Source organism: Sciurus carolinensis, unplaced genomic scaffold, assembly GCF_902686445.1.
Source record: "Sciurus carolinensis unplaced genomic scaffold, mSciCar1.2, whole genome shotgun sequence".
In the NCBI taxonomy this organism is placed as follows: domain Eukaryota; kingdom Metazoa; phylum Chordata; class Mammalia; order Rodentia; family Sciuridae; genus Sciurus; species Sciurus carolinensis.
In genome coordinates this window covers 687,530-708,520 of record NW_025920143.1, presented here as the reverse complement: position 1 = coordinate 708,520, position 20,991 = coordinate 687,530, and the positions used below count along the sequence as shown (strand labels likewise).

Genomic DNA, 20,991 nt, shown 5'->3' with positions numbered 1-20,991 from the left:
TGTCAAAGATGTTCCTTTTGCGTTAAATAAAGGTGAGATGAGGGTGAAGTCTGCTGACAGGGTACCAGGAATTCAGCACAGTAGCACTCACAGCCACAGGGCTCCTTCGCAGAATCACATTACATACCTATCGACAAGCTGGGGCTCTTTGGGGAATGTTCATTTTTGCTGCGGCCCCATCCTGAGTCCCACCTCCTGCAACAGCCCTGGGTGTCAGGTAGAGTTGGGCAAGACAGGATTGAGCTATCACCCCCCATGCTGTGTGTTAATTTATTGTTTCAGACATTTTCATATCTGATTAATTTGCACCCACTCCACCGCGACTGCACAAAGTTCTCAGGCTCTGGCAGTCCAAGTGGCACTGGAGTGTGAATGGCTAGCACTGTGAAATGGCTTTTTTCACAGCGCACGCCCAGGTATGTCCTTGGAGAGCACAGCTATGCTCACCCTGCAGAACCGGGCATGGGAAGCATATGCAGTCAGCCAGTATGCTGAGGTGTGACACAAAAACCAAAATCTTGGCTTTTTAGTAAATAGGAAAAGAAATTGTGGTGCTGCTAGATCCCAGTGTGAGGCTCTTTAGGAAATGGTGTAATTATTCTCAAGAAAAGTCAGGGTCACAGCTGCTTGGAATTTACATAAAAAATACCTTCTCCCTAGTTTTGTTTGGCAATTATGTAGAACCTGCTGGAAAGGTGTTTGCTTCTGTTTGTCAGTTGAGTGCACCGGGTCCCCTGCTCCAGTTCTGCCCCAGGCTGTCGTCCAGGCTGCACGCTTGGATGCTGAAGGAGGCCAGAGGAAGGACTGGGGGAGACAAAGACAGTCTCTGTGTTCCTTTCCTCTCAGAAATTCTCTATGCTATTAAAAAATTATAAAAAACCAAAAGGACTTAATGCAGACAGTTACAGGGAACAAGCAGGGAAAAGGTGTTTGCCAAGGCCAGAGGCACTGGAGCCTAAGCACGGAGCAGGGACGTCTGGGGAGGGCCAGGGGCGAGCTGGACCTGTGGGCCTGCGTCTGTACACACCTTCCCAGGGAGGACAGCAGGTTTCCCACAACAGCCCCTGGCCTGGCTCCAGGCTGGGCGTCTCTGCCCCACCCCTGCCTGGAAGGGCTTCTCAGCAGCCCTTCAGCTCGCCCCAGAGAGCAGGGCTCCAGATCTAGTTCAGTTTTCTATCCAAGGCTCCCATTTAAAGAGCTGGCAGACAACTGGAGCAAACTCCTGTGCTTTCCCCCAGTGAACAAACACAACCCTTGTCATTTCAGGTACAGTGAAGCACTGCCAGCGAGCATCATCTGCGCCTTCCTCTTGGGCAACTCATTTCAAAAATCAGGCCAGGACTTTTGTTAGCACAACATGCCTTGCTTACCAATCAGGAAATAATTGGTGAGTCAACCGTTGCCAGGGAGCAGACCAAGCACTACCTGATGCCTACAGGGGCAGGAAACGGGCCTCGGAGCACCGGTTTTGATTCATTAGTCATTGTGAATGTCCTGAGGCAAAGGGCACTTGCTGATGCCCCAGCCATGGATGTGCAGCAGTCCTGTGCACACGTGGCAGGTGGAGCTGGGGTCATGCACGCCAGGCTAATGCAGAGCCTGCTCTTCAGAAGCAGGTACTTAAAGCTCAAACATACACAATGGGGGCCATCCCCCTTTGGAGGGATGTGCTGAGCGAAAGCCTGCAGGGACGTGAACCCAGGCCAGTGTCTACAGAAGTCCTCCATTCAACTTTATTGAATTTTGTCAGGATGGCAGGCTAAAGTGATTGTAGCACTTACTGACTGTATTTATGTTTTCTGTCATCCACCCTGTTTCTGACACCAGGAAATGTTCAGCATGAGGGACTCATTCAATGACATATTTTTAACTACACTATAAAACATTTCAGTCTCCTCTCTTTCTGAAATCCATAAACAGCTCATTCCATCTCCTAGTAATACAGCTGGAAACTGGGAGTTTCATCTGCTAATTATTTGGCACTGTTTTGCTGTTTTAAATAATTGTGCTGCATGGTGTGATGAGGCGGCTGCCTTCATCCTGGAAATGAACCCTGGCCTGCACCTGGGGCTGGTCCTGGCTCTGACTATGGCTGTCATTTGGACTAGGCTGCATTCAGTAAGTGCTAGGTGTCTGGATCTGAGAGGACTCAGCAAATTCGCCCCTGGGGTGTGGACAACACAAAGACCAAGGCTCTGGGAGTCCTGGCACCATCAGGATATGGGAATGAATTGGAAGGAATTTCTGAGAAAGCAAAACAAAACAAAAATCTGAGCAGCTCATAATGAAAAGTGTTTTTTGAAATCCTTAAAACTGGGCTTTGCTTTTTCCCTTGCCAAAGACACCATCTCCCAATAATAATCTCTCTTTTATTTTCTGGCTGGACTAAGGGAAGTAAATATAGCTCATGTCTTGTTTTTAATCCTGAGAGCCCACTCCTTTCAGAATGTGATAACCGGTTGAATTTTAGCTTTCTTGAGAAAGATGGCCATGCTTCCTTGCTGGCTTTTAAGAAGGTGAGTGGATGGGAGAACTGGAGAGGGAGGAGGGGGCAGATATTGTAAGTATGGAAATCCGTCTTCTCCCCTCTCCTCTCCGCTAATTAACAGCATGCCTGTTAGCTGGCTATATTTTATATGAAACTTATGGGCCTACCGTGGTTTTCTGGAAGGTGGCTGCTGACCGAGCCCAATGTCTGTGTGTCTGGTGATGAGGAGACAGCTTGGCACAGCGGGCAGGCCAGCTGCACCTCTTGTGTAGACTGTGCTGGCCATGGATGCTCCATGTCATACATCATTCCCAACTTCAAGCGCTGCTTCCTGAAGTCAGAATAACCCTCTCCTTCACTCCCATTACCACAAATCACTTTGTAATCCAACTCCCGAGTTGTGTTGAGCTAGGACCAGGCGCAGCAATCAGAGTCACAATGGCAGTGAAGTGACCTGGATGCCCCTTTCTGGATCAGAGAGAGAGCCCGCTCCCGACCTGGTGAGACACTGGGACCACAGGGAGCTGAGGCTGTGATGTCTTTTTAATTTTTCATTCAAAAACGTTGGGGAGCCCCATCTTGGCAAGGGGAGGGAGCTGCAGCCGCCGCTCCAGCAGTTTGAATTTCAGTTTCTCAGGACTCTGAGGCGGGCGCGCCACTGCTCCCTCAGACAGCCCAGGAGTCTTTGCTCGCAGGACCGCCGCCCGCCGCCCGCCGCCCGCCGCCCGCTGCCGCCCGCCGCCACCGCCCCTCACCCGAGAGCCACGCGGGGAGGCCCGCTGCCGCTCGCGGGTGGCTAGCATCAGGGAGGACCTAGCAGGCCTCCCTCCCGGAGCGGCTTCCACCGGAGACTGTGACATGTCCCTGGGCGGAGCACTGGCCCAGCCGGGATGGCGGGCCGCGGCCCGCGCAGCCCAGCCGCCAGCGGCTCCGGGTCGCCGCCCAACCGACTCCCGTGCCGCCGCCACCCGCGCCGCCGCCGGCGCCCTCCCACTCCCACCATGCCCGTCCTGCGGGCCGCGCCGCGCAGAGGGCTCTGGCTGCCGCTGCGGGCTGAATCGAGGCACCTCGGCAGCCGGATCAAAGAGGAAGGCGGAGCCGCCGGAGAGGCGAGGGGCCCGGCCCGCAGTGCAATAGCAGGAGGAAGAGGCAGAGGATGTCTCGCTGGGTGGCCCGCAGCAGCTGGTGATCACAGGCGGTGGGCCGCAGACCAGCGCGAACTGGACTTTGTCCGCGGGGGCCCGCAGCGCCGCCTCTGCGGTTTCCAGCTCCTGAGGAGCCAGCGGTGCCAGGGGCCCGCCAGCCTTCTTCTCCATGTCCAAGATGCTGGCCAAGAAGAACTGCTTCCAGATCAACAGTATCACCACTGCCCAAGTGGCCACCAGCATCACCAAGGACACTGAGAGCCTGGACGACCGGGACGAGTCTCACACGGAGGACGTCTCCTCCGAGATATTCGACGTTTCCCGGGCCATGGATTAAGGCCCCAAGGAGGTCTGTGAGCGCAGCTCCTCCGAAGAGACGCTCAACAATGTCGGGGACACCGAGACCCCCGGGACTGTCTCCCCAAACCTCCTCCTGGACGGGCAGCTGGCGGCCGCGGCGGCTGCTCCCGCCAATGGAGGAGGAGCTGTTTCAGCCCAGAGCGTGGCCGGGGCGCTCGCCAGTTCCCTGGCGGCGGCCATCATCTCGGCCCCCACCATGGGGGCTCAGGGAGGCCCCTCTGCGGCGGGCCCGTCCAGCAGACCAGGTACTGCAGCCCCAGCGCAGCCCCCCACCACTTGCAGTTCTTGCTTTCGGGTGATCAACCTGGACCACGAGAGCGGAGAGCCCTACCGCCGCAGCAGATGGACGTGCATGGAGTACTATGAGCAGGACTGGGACAGCAGCGTCCTGACCCGTCCAGGGACTGCTTTAGGCACAGCAATATTTTCGACCAGACCGCTGAACGGGACAGCGGCCTGGGCGCCACCGGAGGGTGGGTGGGTGGTGGTGGCCTCCATGCAGGGGGCGCCCGGGTCCGACTAGAGGACTGACAACTCCCTGACTGCTGTGTCACAGCTACCCGCGTCGGAGAAATTGAGCCAGCCTGCCCCGGCCCAGCCGCAGAACTTTAGCTTCGGGCAGCAGCAGCCGCCGCCGCCCGTAGGTGGGACTGTGGCTCAAAGCTCCGCTCAGCTGCCGCTGTTCGCCGGAGCAGCTGCGGGGCCGCAGGCAAGGATGGCAGTCACACAGCCAAGCCAGTTCCCAGGTGCCAGGCCGGGCAGCGCCCCTTCGGGGCCCGGGGCACAGGTTCTGCCGCCGACGAACCTGGCGCAGCCGGCCCTGTCCTTGCCTCCGCACCCGGGCCTGGCCGGCGGCATCCCTGCAGCGCAGCACCCAGCGCACTTATACCCCCAGCCTCAGATGCCGCTCGGACATTTGCTGCCAGTCCAGCCCTCAGGCCAGAGCGAGTACTTGCAGCAGCACGTGTCGGGCTTGCAGCCGCCAAGCCCAGCGCAGCCCTCGTCCACCAGCGCCAGAAAGACCCCTTCCGCCAGGGCCAGCTTTACCCTGGCCGCCTCAGCAGCCGCCGCAACTGAAAGGTAAGTCTTCTCAGCCCAGTGAAGCTGTGGCTCCGGGGCCAGGACCTGCGCAGGGCGGGTAGGCTGTGCCTTGTCCGCAGGCTGGTGTGCCCCTGGCTGCCATGGGAGGCGTGGTGCAGCCAGGCCTGGGTCCTGCCAGGGCCGTGCAGCCCCAGTCGGTTCCTCCGTCGCAGATCGGTGGCAGCAGTAAGTTGTCAGGTGTGCCTGGTGGCCCTCACACCGTGGTGCCCGGAGTTCCAAATGTGCCTGCAGCGTTGCCCGCTTTCTCCCAGCGTGCCTAGTGTGTCTACCACTTCTGTTACTATGCCAAATATACCCGCGCCTCTGGCCCAGTTGCAGCAGCTGAGTAGCCATACGCCTGTCGGTGGGAGCAGCAGTGTCATCCAGCACGTTGGGCTGCCCTAAACCCCAGGCAACTCCCAGCGCTCCAACTAGTCTACCACAGTCTGACCTAAGCCAGTTGCAGACTCAGACCCAGCGTTTAGTCGGGCAAGTTGACGATACTAGAAGAAAATCAGAACCCCTACCTCAACCGCCACTTTCTCTCATTGCTGAAAATAAGCCTATTGTGAAGCCTCCTGTTGCAGATGGCCTGGCCAACCCCCTCCAGTTAACACCTATGAACAACCTCTGTCTTCAGCATATAGCTATTCCTGTTGATGGCGATGAAGACAGGTATGGAGATCTTATTTTAAATATTGGATAGGAATGCTTGGCCAAGCGTCAGCATAGTCTGCAGCTTTGGGAAGTTATGTTTTTTCATTTCGGATGTGTTAAACCACTTTAGATGTGTAATAACCATCAAAGTTATTTTTGTGGGTTTTTAAAATAATTGGTATGTAGAAGAATACAATGAGATCTTAAAACTTTTTGTTTCTTAGTATCTTCACATTCTTTTCTTAACTTCACATTTCTAATTAGCCTTTTATTTTTGTTATAGACTTTTGTTGGTTTGAAAAATGCTCACTGAATTCTTTCATCTTCTCTGCTTTTTGTAATTCAAAGTTCATCTACTTTTATAGGTGATTTGCTTGTGGGGAATCTTTCTTCCACTTGAGAAACTCTTAGAGAGTAGTGCCGTGTCGTCCCCACATGTGAGCTCAGCTAGCTAATCTTTGAGAAACTTTACATGGATGGGACTACCAAGTAAAGAAACTGATTCCACAAGCTACCTAGAAAAATCTGTTTTTATAGATGCTCCCATTTTCATATATAAGGACAAACCTGAAATTCAGATTGAGTTCATTTTTTTCACCTTTGGTAAAAATTGAAAGGCATCTAACCTCTTCTAGCTGCCAGATGCGAATTTTTTCTGATAAGTTGGTAAATAACCTTTTATTTACCTCTCTGTTTCTGTACACTGCCCCATATCTCTTCAAGTAATGGCTGGTTTCTAGACCACCCTCCTTTCCATACACAAGTACACCTATGAATGAAAAATACATCACACGTTTCTTAGTTTGTAAATGTGATTATACTCCTCAGAGCTTTAATATGATCTTATGGACCAAAGCAGAGACATCTGTTGACTCTTGAAATGTATTCTTTAGGTTCTGACCTCAAAGATGCATTTATTTGTCCTCACTGTGTTAAAATTTGATCATCTCAAGAATCTCATTCACAGACACCTGAATGTTTGAACTACAGATACTACCATATCAGTAGTTGCAGCAGTTAATCTAGTGCAAGGGTTTTGATATGTCTGTAGTCCTGTTTTAAACATGACATTTCCCTCCCTCACCCCAGTATTTTAAAATCTGTGTTTCTTATCAAATGTACATTTCTAATTTTTGTTTTAGCCTTTCATTGATTTTTAACATGCTAGTTTCCAAGATGTAATCTTACACTTTTGACTTTTTAATCACAGGACCAATGCACCTGGTGAAGGATTGAATCCATTAGGTAGAAACAGTAATTTTTTTTCGTTTTTAATGAAAATCCTTTGTAAAAGAGAGGGCATTTTAAAATTTTAAGTTTGAAGTCAGAGAGTTTTCCTGGCATGTGATTAATTATGAGATGGGTGCTTTTGAGGAAACCACAGTTTTACTAAAAATCTCAATTTTAATATGTTAGTTTTGGTCATTTTCTTGAATTCTGCATAAAGCTTTATTTGTAGTTATTCAAAGTAAAATAAATTGGAATGAGAGGTCCTGAGTAATTATGACAAACTTTGTGACTAGATGATAAATCCTTTAGATCCCAAGGAAATATTTGTAAATTTAAGACTTTAGTAAGTGCAATCTTTTTTTGAGAAAAGGAGGGAAAATGAGAGATTAACAAAAAAAAAATTGGTGTGAGTTTTAATCAAACACTTAATTTTGTGATTTTTGGTTCCATTACCTAATATGAGACTCTATAAGTTCAATTTCAAGGTCATTCATATTGATGGACCAGGTCTTATATTAATCTATCTTAAATGTTAGACCATTGAAAGGGCTGATGATTGTACTGCAAAAGTTCTCACTTTTCATTAGTTGCTGACTACGTTGTTAATTACCATGAAGTTGATACCTTTTTTAGACATTTTTATTAGAAAGGCTTTTATGATTAGTGGTTGAGACTCTTCAAATTGATTTTGTGTAATCTGGTAGATATAACAATGGTTGAAAATATAGATCATAAAGAATTGTGTAGCCATCTTTACAGTGACTAAATGGTACAGAATTTCTATTAAACTATCTATATATCGAACAGACTCCTTTAAATGGGGGAAGGTGTGAAATATCACTGGCCCTAAAAGGAACACAGTAAGAGATTGCTTTCCATAGATAGCTGACCTGTGTGAACTCTGTGGCCACATTCCAGAAACTACCATGAATGGCCACAATTGTGAACTGTCAACTGCAGTTCAAGACCTAATTGTAGGGATCCCTTAGTGTTGTGTGTGTGTGAGTGTGTGTGTGTATCTATCTGGTTAATGGTTTTTATTTTTGTGGTTTGCTAATGACTTATGATAAATTGTGAATACTAAATAATGTGCCCTGAGATGTGCTATAAATACAATTTTGTGTATTCATTAAAAAAAAAAAACTGGGGAGAAGAGTAGAGAGTGGGAGTGAGCGGGCTCAGCAGGCCCTCCTCTCTTCCCCCTCCAGGGCTCTGCTGGGGGCCGCCTGGTGATGCCGAGTCTCATGACTGGCAGCAAAGGTCCTGCCACTGAGTGCTGAACTGGAGCCAGGAACAACTTAACAGATGCTCCCACAGAGCCTACTGCTCTCTGGATCACCATCAGATTGCTGAGTTGGCCACTTGTCACGGCTACAGTGCCAGGTCTTGAAAAGGGAGGCCAGGACCCTGGGGAAAGGTTGCCACAGGGCTGGAGGAGACCACCGTATACCCATCACAGGGACATGAGCATGCTGTGTGCATTAGCTGCCAAACGTTGACCTGGTCTGTGCAGGCGAGGGCTCCGTTCATTTCTCTGTTTCTATATTTATTTTTAATTATTTCAACATAATTTTAAGCATTCTTGAGAGACAGGCAGAGATTGCATACCTTTCATTTTACCCTCTTCAAATAATGTGATTCACACACACAGGTGTTCACTTCTAAAGTCTCCGTAATTCATAGAGCATTGGAGGAGATCTTAAATGTCATGTGCCATACACATGAGAGCTAACGGAGTCCAACAAGCATTCTTGTAAAGGACCAACTTTTGTGCAAGAGAAGAAAAAGGGAAAAGAGAAAGAAAATAAAGCACAAAGGAAATGGAAAGTGGATTTGTAGTTAAGGTTTGGAACCAGTTTTCCCTCCTCCTGGGTCATTATCTGACTATAGGTAAGCTGGTCCCAGTTTCCAAGACCCATCCTATGGTCCAGGAGCTCAGGGATGGTTCCTCATTCTCCTGGAGCATCAGTGCAGAATGGCAATGTATGGGATGTATGCTGTTACCTCGTGGCTGTGCATTTGAACCTCAGCTCAGTCCTTAGAATCTCAGAGCCACCTTCCTTTGGCAAGATGACAAATAAGATAAGTGGCTGTCTCTGTAATCTATTTTGTTAGTCATGGCAGGAACCTCTTGCTCCCTGCTTCCATGAAGCATGCCACCAGAGGTGAGGGACATGACTCGGGGAAAATTGGGTCCTGAATATGGCCCCGTGCTGGGCCCAGCAAGCCCAGCTCACCACTGCCATGGGATGCAGGTGGCAGGGCGGGAAGCCGCACGCCCCTTCTTCCATCAGGAGAAACCAAGGAAGGCCAGCCTTGCTGTCCAGAACCAGGATGTGGCTGCCCCAGCTGTGGGAGCATGTTCTTGGCAACCCCCCGGCTGCATGTTGTGGTGTCGTGGGCCCCATGTGGTGCACCAGGCTCACAACGCCAGGGCCTGCCTTCCGTGGCCCCCTGGCCCACCCACCTCCTGCCCCCCTCAGACCTCAGCAGTGAAAGCTCTGGTGAGGACGGGGCCCTAAAAAGCTGGGTGCTCAGACTGGGGCCCAGGGTATCAACTCTGGCCCTACAGGCCAAGGGAGGAAGCAGGGAATGGTGGGGGTTTTGCTTTCACTTTGAAGTCCAGGATTTTTTGGTTAGGGGAAACTAACTTGGCTAGGTTAAACAACGCCCGATATGTCCCTCTTCCTGCCTGAACGTGGCCCTTGCTAGAAGAGGGGACTTTGCTGGTACAGATGGTAGACCATACTGCATTTTTAGGGAGCACTTGGTGAGTCATGGGGGTCCTTGGGAGAGGGGCTAGAAGGCTCTGTGCTAGTAGCCACAGAGGGGACAAGGCAGCAATTAGATGAAGTGACGAGGGGGCAGTGGAGGAATGCTGGTGGCCCAGAAGTACAGTCTTCACAGAGCCTTCAGAGGAACGCAGGCCTGCAGACACCCTGATTGCAGATTCAACCTCGGAGCTGTAGGATGCTAACTGTGCATACACATGTGACCAGGTCTGTGGTACTCTGTTACAGCAGCCACAGGACACTGCCGCCCTGCCATGGAACATCCCTCTGGGGAACATGGGATTGCTGGTTCTCCAGCTCCTTCCTTACCTGGCCCCTGCATGACTCTCATCACAGCCATGTGGGGTGCTGGGCAGATGGAGAACTAATCAACTCTGAAGAAGTTTGAGCCAATCCAAGCCATCTCTTAATGGAAAAGTCACACGAATTGTACAAGGTACATGCGTCCTGGGAACATCATCTTCTCCCCCCGCTTTTGGGGACAGGGGTCCATGCTACAGAGCAGGCAAATGCAGCCCCAAAATGCCATGGAGTGTTGGAAACAATCATTGTTTGGTTTGCCACCTTTACATTTTGGTCTTACTAATTACAATCATATTATAATGGACAGAGTTTATTTGACAAGCTGATTAGATTTAACAGTAAACAAAACACTATGTAATGGTAAAATTTATTGATGGGATCCAATTATAAACTTCACATCCATCCATACACACACACACACACACACACACACTCACACTCCTTTGGAATCATAAACGAGGGTGAATGGCATCAGTTTTCACACACATCTTTGACACTACTGAAATTGTATTAAACATTGCAGGGAAAAATAAAACTGTGCTGAAAGTAAAAACTTAATTCTATAGTCATAGCTCCATGGTACACCATCGCTTGTTACTGAAAATGGCTCCTGGATGGTCAGGTCACCTTGTGCTACTGAGATTTGTATTTGAAAGGACAGGGAAGAGGAGCAAATTCATCTTATTTCTGACCCATCCATGAAAAACTTGCTGTCAATGTAGCATGACAAAAAAGTCTGAACTAATTGATGCTGAGTTATCCATGTAGAATGCTCCAGGTTTTCTGTAGGGCTTCAACAGGGTCATATAAATAGAACTGGCCTCAGCGGTAACTTACCGAACACTGGTGCTTTGTCCCCTGTGTTACATCAACAGTGAAAACACCAACTGAATTAAGAGCCATGTGATGGACTGAGCACATCCTTTCTACAACCAGGAGACAGTCACAAATGCCATGAAATAGCCTAAAACATGTAAAAAGCAATCTAGGAAATCACTGGGAAGAGAAACAAGAATAGTGGACCAGAAATTTAATGCAATCTCAGAAAGACAAAAAGAGTGGAGGATTGAAAAAAGAGGCCTGATCCAGAAAAGCAGGAGGAGAAGGCTCTGGATGGAAGCCAGCAGCACTCAGGGTCTGGGGGCTACAGAAGCTGTCGCAGAGTAGCTATTGAAGAGCAGCCTCTGCCAGAGCTGGACTGACCAAAGCCCACTCCCTGCCCAGTGCAGAGCATAGAACAGCATTAATGTTGCCCAGACAGAGCAGGAGGTGGGAGGCTGGAGTCAGACAGGTGCAGTCTCAGGAGAGCCTCACCCAATGCACAGGAGAGCAGAGGGAGCAGAGGTGAGTCATTAAGCAAGAAGCAAGGGGGGATTATTTGCCAGAACTGAAGGAACATCCAGTCTTCTGATTGACTATGGAGAAGCTGAGTGAAAAGATGGATATCTGTCTCATTATGGTTGAATCTCTGAGTCCTGAGGGCAAAGAGAATTGGTGAACAGCTTTGAGAGAAAGGATGATAGTCGAGAGTTCTATTGACTTGAATCTTCTTAGCAGCAACACTAAAAAGTAGGAAACACTGGAATAATATTCCCAGAATTCTGAGGAAGAAGTATTTTAGCCCTAGAATTATATACCCAACCAAAATAGCATCCGATATGAGAGCAAAATAAAGGCATTTAATTCTAGAGGGTCCACCAAGTTTGCTGTCTCTAGACCTGCTCTGGATAAATAACTAGAGAAGGAAGAATCCAGAAAAGAAGCCTGAATAAGCATATCATATTCTGTTGATCCAGCCTTTAAGGAAGCCTAGTCTTTTCTGCAGGCTGTTGAGCCTCCTGGAGCCTTGGTTTTCTCTATGAGATAATCACATCTGAAAGGCCATTATAAGGATTCCAGAAAACGAATGTGAAGCTGCTGAGGTGCCTGCTACACAGCAGGTGAGCACAGCATTTACACAACTGGTAGGCAGGCATCATGTTTATATAGCCCCCATTCCCCAGTTCAGACCTTCAAAGTTGTCATTTTCAAGGAAACTATAGTTCTATAAAATGATCTAATGCTTTCTAATTCTTAATTTTTCCACATATATGGTAAAATTCCTTTCAACATATTCTAGGTTCTCTTTGCTATAATTTCATTTTACAAATGTTTTCTGAACTTTTTTAGGCAGTAATGATACAAAGCACATGTTGAGGACTAACTGAATTTAGCAACCCGAGGACTGTTTTTACCTGATAATGCCTGGACTTTGCCAAGATTTTTGCATCTATTTTTTAGCAGGGTTAGGCAAGCAGTGGTAAATAGCTCTTCAACCACACTGTATTTTGTTACATGAAGTGTTCAATTCTGTTCTGCACAACTCATTTGAAGATGATTAATGACGGAATATGTCCAAAGAAAGTCAACTTTTTGATAAGTGTTGCCATTCTAAATAAGTGATGGACATTTTACATATGGCTGAACAAACTGCAAAGAATGAAGTAAAGATGAGGGCAATTGAAATAGTAAGAATTGTTTCCTGTCATGGTGGTGGTGATGATGGTGATGATGGTGATGCTCATGGCACTCTTGAGAAATTGTCAACCCTATATCAAAAGAAACAAAAATTGTTTAGCTTCTATGGAAAACAATATGATTTCTCAAAACATCAAAGAGAATTACCATACAATCTAACAATTCCACTTGTGAGCACATGCAAAAATGTTGAAAGCAGGGTCTCAAACAGGTCTTGGTACACCGACCTTCAAAGCAGCAGCATTCCAATCACCAAAAGGTGGAAGCAACTCAAGTATCCATCAAAGGATGAGAGAATAAGCAGAATATGCTACAGATCTACAGTGTGTATTACCTAACCTGGAAAGGGAAGGACATTCCACAGGTTGCAATAGGGATGAATCTCAAGACAGTTTGTGGGGTGAGTCAGTCACAGAAGGTCACATACTGCATGATGTCACTCACACGAGGCTGTAGTAGTCATATTCAGACACAGAATGTAGACCTGAATGCTCATCCTTCCAGGTCTTCAGAGCCTGATTGTTCTCAGGTCCTCCCATGCCCTTCCTCATTCCTATCCCATGTGGACCTACCTCTTTTCCAAGGGCTGTTGCAAATTTCATTTCTTCCCCAAGACTGTTCTTGAAATCAAGTGGCCATGTCTGTGCAGCACTGGTATGCTGGGACTCATCCCCGGGCCCATCATTATTTGCTTACCGTGTCTTGTTGTCCAGGGTGCGAGCCAATCCATGCTCAGGCTCACCTCCAGCATGTAACCCGTGTCTCTTAGGCAGTCAGAGCTGTGAACTCCTGTTGCATGGATGAATGGAACAACAGAGGGCAGAGGCAGGCCAGGGTGCAGCCAGTCACTCAGCTACAGTGAGTCCTTGCAGGAGGTAACCTCATCCACTCCGAGAATGGGACTCCTCATCTTCTCCTAGGGGAAGCACACCTTCTGGTTGTACTCATTTGTGCTTTACCAGTACAAGCCCCAAGAAAGTGTACACCAGCTACTTGGTCTCCATGCTTTGCTTTGGTTTAAGGGAACATGGGCAACTTCAGGTCTGACTGCTTGGGGTCTCACATCCGAGTGGGACTGGACTCTATTTCAGGAGCTCTAGTGGTGAGTCTTAGTTATGGGAGGTCAAACCAGCGCAGAGTGACTCATACACTTCTGTTGCACGCGACATACCAGCCTCAAATTCCACATTGCCTCCTGCTCTTTGAAGAGCAAACACATCCAGCAGCTCGCCTGCCAGGACAGCACTTGTGCAGTTACAGGAGACAACTCTGCCTGGGCTGGTGGACCTGGATTTCCCTGTATGGGCTTCATACTTCAGAGCCACCACTCTCCAGGGCTGATACAGAGATGTAAAGCCCAAATGCAGCGGGCAAGGAACTACCACTCGAGAAGCAGGCTGTGCCCATCAAGCTGGAAATCTTTGTGGCATGTGAAAAATATCACATGACCCTGATTCTCCATGAAAATACTTCATTTCTTTAAAAAAGGTAAAATGTAAAGTGTTTTGAAAAGCACTTTGTGTAGATGCTACTAACCAAGCCGAAGAAGTTAAAACTAAAAGCCCCTGGAGCAGAACTTTAAGAGGGGGCTGGTTCCCATTGCTGATCATTCTTACACCACGGTTGCAGCTGAGCCCCATCCACTGCCTGACCTCCGCAGGCAAGCACCTTAGGTTGTCTCTGAAACTTGGGGTACCCATTTGTAAACCAGGAAAGGGTCCTATACTGCCACCAAACACTGTGATCACCACATAAGGAGGAGCAGCAGATTCAACAGAGACTGACTTCTTCCTGCAGGAATAAGGCAGCCCCACAGAATAGATGTGGCACAAGCTGAGGTCAACCCCTGGGACAGGAGATAGGCCTTCTATTGACAGGAGGAAAGAGGGGAGTAGTTATGTTAGTGTCCAAGACCAACTGAACCAAGTGCTACTCACTTGTTAGTCACACCACAGCCAGTTATTCACTCCCTGTGCTGGTCTAGCCATTTGAGGTCCAGACCTCAGAGAAGCTGTTTCCTGCAGGGGGCCATGAGGGAGAATCTGTTCTAGTCCCATACTGGTTCCTGGGGGTTGTTGACAAACCTTGGTGTTCCTAACTGGTGGAAGCATCACACTGACCTTGATCTCTGTCTTTCCTTAGCCTTCTCCCTGTGCTCAAGATGGTCTCTGTGTTTGTATAGCAGTCCTATGGCTCAGGCCCCTCCTGAAGACCTCATCTTCCCTTGATCATTTTGTAAGGACCCAGTATCCACCCAGGGTCAAGTTCATGGGTGCTGGGTGTTGGAAACATTTCAACCCATAACGTTCTTCCTATAGATATTTTTTCTCTGTGGCCTGACTTGGATGGCCAGGCACTATTTATTAAGTGGACTAGCAGATTCCTGGCAGTTCAGATGAGCCAGAACAGAGTCCAGCTTCCAGCATTCCCCCAGCCACAGCAATCTCTCTGGGTCATCACTGCTCTCAGATCCAGCGTCCCCAAACCCTAATCCAACCCTCACCTTTGTTCAAATCTGAATCATCCCCAGTGGTTCAGTGAGGAGCCACTCCACGGGCTCCTGTGCCCCTTTCCCTGTTGTTCCACTCTTCTCCGGCAGTGTTCCAGCTGCTCAGCATTCCCAGGAGCCTGCTCCTCCCTGAAGACACACCTAGAGTGGGTGCTGCTTCCCCCCAAGGCTCCTTCCACAAATCCTTCTGCTCCAGGAGTGTCCACCAACCTTGGACCTCACAATTATCCACTGATAATTGGTGCTTTGTAAGTGAGGTGGAACATTCCTTGAGTTTAGTGCCGTGACTCCAGCCATCTCCCATCTCCAGAGTCCTGCAGATCCTGGGGCTGCCACTGCCAAGAATGGCCACAGTGGGTTGTGACCAGGCTGAAAGAGGAAGCCCTGTGTTTATTACATCACGTGCCAGGCACCTGACTGTTCTGGAACTCTCCATTCTTTCTACTATTCAGGGCTTAGCAGAAGTGGGTTCTTCATTCTTTCTATCTCCTTTCATCTTGCAAGTGTCACCGAGAGGTTGAGCTCCCTAGGGAATTAAAATTGAGAGTCAACTCATACCAAGATCTTCCCCCATCACTTCACTAGGGTGATTCCAGTTAGAAAGTGCAGAGTCCACTTATGAGATCTAAAAGTTTTCTGGTGGAATTTCCTGGTTCCTCTAAGTATACCATCATATCATCAGCAAATAGGGATAGTTTGAGTTCTTCTTTTCCTATTCGTATCCCTTTAATTTCTTTGGTCTGTCTAATTGCTCTGGCTAGAGTTTCAAGGACGATATTGAATAGAAGTGGTGAAAGAGGGCATCCCTGCCTTGTTCCAGTTTTTAGAGGGAATGCTTTCAGTTTTTCACCATTTAGAATGATATTAGCCATGGGTTTAGCGTAGATGGCCTTTACAATGTTAAGGAATGTTCCCACTATCCCTATTTTTTCTAGTGTTTTGAGTATGAAGGGGTGCTGTATTTTATCAAATGCTTTTTCTGCATCTATCAAAATAATCATGTGATTCTTAACTTTAAGTCTATTGATATGGTGAATGACATTTATTGATTTCCTGATGTTGAACCAACCTTGCATCCCTGGGATGAAACCCACTTGATCATGGTGCACTATCTTTTTAATATGTTTTTGTATGCGATTTTGGGTGGGAGGGGAGGGGGGGAAGGGAAAAAATGGCAGAATGAATCAAACAACATTACCCTATGTAAATTTATGATTACACAAATGGTATGCCTTTACGCCATGTACAGACAGAGAAACAACATGTATCCCATTTGTTTACAATAAAAAAAAAAAAGAAAGTGCAGAGTCCATGAGTGTAAGTGGAAAGGAACGCCAAGGAGCCCCATCTCACAGGTGAGGCAAGAGCCAGCCAACTTCAAGATGGATGTGTCTCTAGTCTCAAATATGCCAAGAAAGTAGGTAATTGGCCCCAATTATATCTAAATAAACAAGGAGCAGCTAAAATAAATAAGTCCATTACATGCAAATCTCTCTTACCTCTATTGCTGTATTTTATTAAAGTTTCCCCAGAGGCCAGGTGCTGGCCTTGTTTCTTGCCAGCAGTGAGGTGAGACCAGGACCATAGACACTTGCAGGGTCTGTGTGCTGGGTGCTGGACTGGAGGGTGATTAACCTGGGAGCCACTCAGGCCTGTTAACCTCCCCAGCAGTGGCCAGCTAACTTCCTGCTTGTCAGTAAGGCCCAAAGTGAAACCAGGACTCAGGCTGGAGATGGGATGGAGTAGTCTGTTTCTGAAGGTGGAAGGCCTGATGCTGGGTGCCCTTGGGCCACAGGGCCACCTTGGGCAGTCCCAAGCGGAGCTCTTTGGGACCGCACTTCCCACTGCAGGGACCCCCATGGCCTGAGGTGGATGATCCGCCTACTTCCATTTCACATTTCCTGATTCCCTGACTTAGCAGACTGTGGGGACAGTGCCACATGTTAGAAAGGTCCTTGTCACATTGGAACACCATGGACCCTGTGCAAGTTCAGTCACAGTGTCCCTGGGCAGCACAGAAGTCTGCTCCCTCCTCCCCAGATGAGGATAACTCTGTGCCTCTTCACACAGTCCTGCCTTGGAATTAACCAACCCATGTGTCAAACTGCTCTTCAAATGATGTAAGTTCTGGGCTCTCTGTTGGCTCCATTACCTACTTCAGAATGCAATCCATGGTGTTAATTGACCTCTGAAGATGTGCTGCCCAGAGTGGGGCATCCTTCTCCAAGGCAGGTGGACCTCCTTCTGGAGACTTGGAGGCAGCAAGAGTCCCTCTGCTCTTGCCATGGTGTCACACGGCAGTCATTAATCCTTCCTGCTTTTTCATGAAGACATTTGTAAACCTGCATCTCTCCCATCTTGTGCTTGTATAATTGATTTTTTGAAAACCTAAATACAGATCTTTGCATACATCCTGCTGGATTTTATTTGGTTTCATGTCACTCACCCTCTTTGTGAGCCTCATACTGTACCTGAGCACCGTAGCACAGCCCTGCTTGCTGTCTGGCCTATAAGCTTGATACCTCAAGTGCCTGGAATGATCTGCAGGTCAAGGGGAGTGCAGAGCTATGCAACAGCAATGCATCAGGCCTGTCTCCTAGGTGGAGATGACCTAACTGATCAGCACCGCTTCACCAGTGATGAGTCCCCGTCACTGTGCTGGGCCCAACTCACAATCCCCCATCTGTTCCTTTGCATATACGATTTTTCAGGATCCTTAAAATACCACCATGAGGTGAGTGGAGACTGCCCTACAGTTCCAATTTTATTAACAAGAGACAAAGACCTTGGTTTTGGACCCAGAATTCCATCTCTTCAAGTTCAGGTAGACTGCTGACTTTGTTTTCTTGTTTGTAAAATGGATACAGGAATGGTCTCACTTTTTCTCTCTCCCTGGTCATTTAAGCAGGGCCAACTCTCCCCCACCCCTGTGGACATGCTGAAGGAGGCACACAGAAGCCCACTCTAAGGCACATCCTATCCTCAGGATGTCCCACCTGGCTGGAGATGTGCTTCTGCTTCACTGCAGCTGCCAGGCACGCTGTGTGGATCTTCACTCCTCCTTCAGTTGCCCACTCGTGGCAGGTCCTCTCAGCTCTGCATTGTGGTTGGTCTTATCCTCTCAATTCCACCAATTTTGACTGCCTGACATTGAGCAATTTCAAGATCTTAGGATTGCTCAGTCTCTATTTTTCAAGTCTGTGAAATGGAGAAGACAATTCCAACCTGGGAAGGCTGTGCCTGCAGGATGGGGTCAGTGGTAAGAACATGGAGCCAGGCTGCAGCATGGGACTACCCCCACCCCCAAGTCCTAAACGGGCGAGAGGAACTTGGGCTCCACAGAGCAGTAGAGCTGGTTATACCACCACCCAATCCAGGTGCTCAGCTCTTGCCATCCCCACAGCTCCTGCTTTATGAGCAAAAGTGTTAGGTCAGAAATTAGGCGACTATAGGGGACAAAGCTGAGCAGCTAGAACAAAGACCAGCCCGCCAAAGGTGACCAGAAAGTTCGCAGCAAGGTGGATGGTAAGTTCCACTGACCCTTCACACCCACCTGTCACTCAACAAGACCCCCTCCCATCCTAGTCTATAAAACCCCTGGGCAGCCAGGGCCACGTGCTATTTTCTCCGGGTCCCCGGGGATCTGGGAATTTCGCTCGAGAGTCAAATTCCAATAAAGCTTGCTTCAGCCACTTTTCTGTCCCATTTTATTTGGCTGCTAACTGTGCCCGCCGAGACCTGCCAAGTTTACATTTGGTCCTGCTGTTGAGCCCGCTGCGCCCGCCCGAGCTTACAAAAGGTGACTGAAGTGACGACATTCCTCCTCTTTGTTGCAGTCAGCAAGGACAGCCCTGCCATCCTGGCCATCAGTGCGTTTACTCACAGACCTGGAGGGCTCATCTGACCCCCTGGTCAAGAATCCTGCCAGGAATGCCAAACTGGATGACCATATCAGTTCACCAGTCCATACTTTCCAGGCTCTTCATCCAGGAGAGGTGGCACTTCTGCAGGAGGCACAGTGTCCATCCTCCATGTTTTCTCAGAGTTGCACCAAGGGCAGTCTGGGCTTCCCTGTGCAGGCTCTTTCAGTTCCAGCTGAGGCAGGTGTCAACACTGGGTGCAGGCGAATTCTAGTGTGGCTCTCATGTCCTCCTTCCTCTGGGGTGCTGCTGACAGCCCCTGGAGGCTGTGACACTAATGAGACAGCTGGTGTCAGGGGAGGGCTCTGCTGGGCCTGAACTCCAGAACCCTCACCAGGCGGTGCTTTTCCTTTTGGGGAACCACTCTTCTAGCTCACCACACAGCCATGCTGGTCCCCAAGGGCATAACAGAACCAGAGCAACTGGACATTAGGGCTCAGGGCCAGGTCTGACCTTGTTTTATACAGGAGCACATAGGGAGATTAAGGTATTCTCCTGTAATGGCCAAAGGACGCCCTCCCATGCAGTGTCCTCTGTGGTGTCATTTCTACCCCTTTCCTGCACGGTCACTGACAATGATAATATAAGGAGCACTGCTGAACTGCAACAGGAGGCTAAGCTCTTCCCAGGCACCATCTTGTTTGAACCATGTGACATTCACAGGGCAGTGTGATGTAGAGGGTGGAGCGGGAGCTCACACTGGGGGTCCCAGGGGCCCCGGGGCTCTTGCTACCCAGCTGAGCGACCCTGGGAGCAGTGGACAACATCTTTGTGCCTCCATTCTCTCACCTGCAGAGCAAGGATAATGCTGGGGTGGTAGAACCAGGCATGGGCCTTTCTGGAGCCCTCTGCTGCCCAGTGGCTGGGGTGTGTGATCAGCTGGCAGCTACCAGCTAGCATCTCCTACAGAGACATGGTGGTGCCTTTCCTGGGGCAGCTGTGTCTGATGAGACTGCATATAAAGACTTGGCCTTTTGCTCCTGACAGAGGACAAGTTGGCCAGCCAGAGTTTTCCCACGTTCCCTGCAGAGCTGGTGGGGGCTTTGTGCTCTCTACCCACTCCTGCTTCTTCTCCCTTTCACAGGAGTTGATCTCCAATTCATGCCCTATGCCCCACTGCACATCTCAGCACCTGCTCTGCAGAACTGGAGAACTGGCCAACATTGGCTGGACCTGCCTCATGGTCCTTCGGAGGGCTGTGGGAGCTCGTCCTGGCCTGACTAGGACAGTCCTTTGGTGAAGAGCAGTCTTGTGTTACTCCCATTCTGCAGGTGCTGCGTGGACACGTGGTGCCCCATCCGTCACCTGAGCCTCAGCAGAGGAGCCTGATTCCTAGTTTTTCTGCTGCAGTCTTGTGTCAGGAATAGACTGGAAAGAACCTGGATGTCTGGTGGAAGGACCCTCAGCTCTACAGTAACTGGAACTGGCCTAGTTGCACAGGAAGAAGCCTCTGTATCCCTGGATGAGTGTCTAATACTCAGGAATGGGTTTCATGCCCCCTTGTAGCAAGAACTTCACCTACTGGCAATGCCACATGATCCAGTCCATTAGGGGGTTGGTCCAGTTAGCTGGTGAGCCTGGTCAGAGGAGAGGATACAGTTGTGAAAACCAAGAGCACTGGATTTGGATGCAGGGACCTGAGGTTGTCACTCAGGGCTTTAAGTTTGCAACCCTTTTAGGGAGATGGCAGGGAACTGCCCTCAGAGGTCAGGCTCTGGGCTGGGGGCAGGGTGAGGGTGAGCTGGGAGGGACCTTGGGGTGAGAGCCCTCAGGGCCTGAGAGCAGGAAGGTCTGCAGGACCCTGTTCCCTCTCCACTTGTGGGCACTGCTTGGGCAGCTGCTCCCTGGGGACCATCCAGTCCCCACACACCAAGGGCAGCTTCTGGGCTGCTCAGTGGCATCTCCTTGGGAAATGTTTATTTAAATATGAACCAAACAACAAAAAAATAGAATTAGGAAGGGAAACTACTGCCAGGAATTCCACAGTCAA

At 49.2% G+C, this 20,991-nt stretch overlaps 1 pseudogene; it reads left to right on the top strand.

Moving 5' to 3' along the window:
- Window positions 1-3,802: 3,802 nt before the first annotated feature.
- The window catches only part of LOC124974319 (TSC22 domain family protein 2-like), a 33,822-nt pseudogene continuing 16,633 nt past the window's right edge, over window positions 3,803-20,991 (top strand).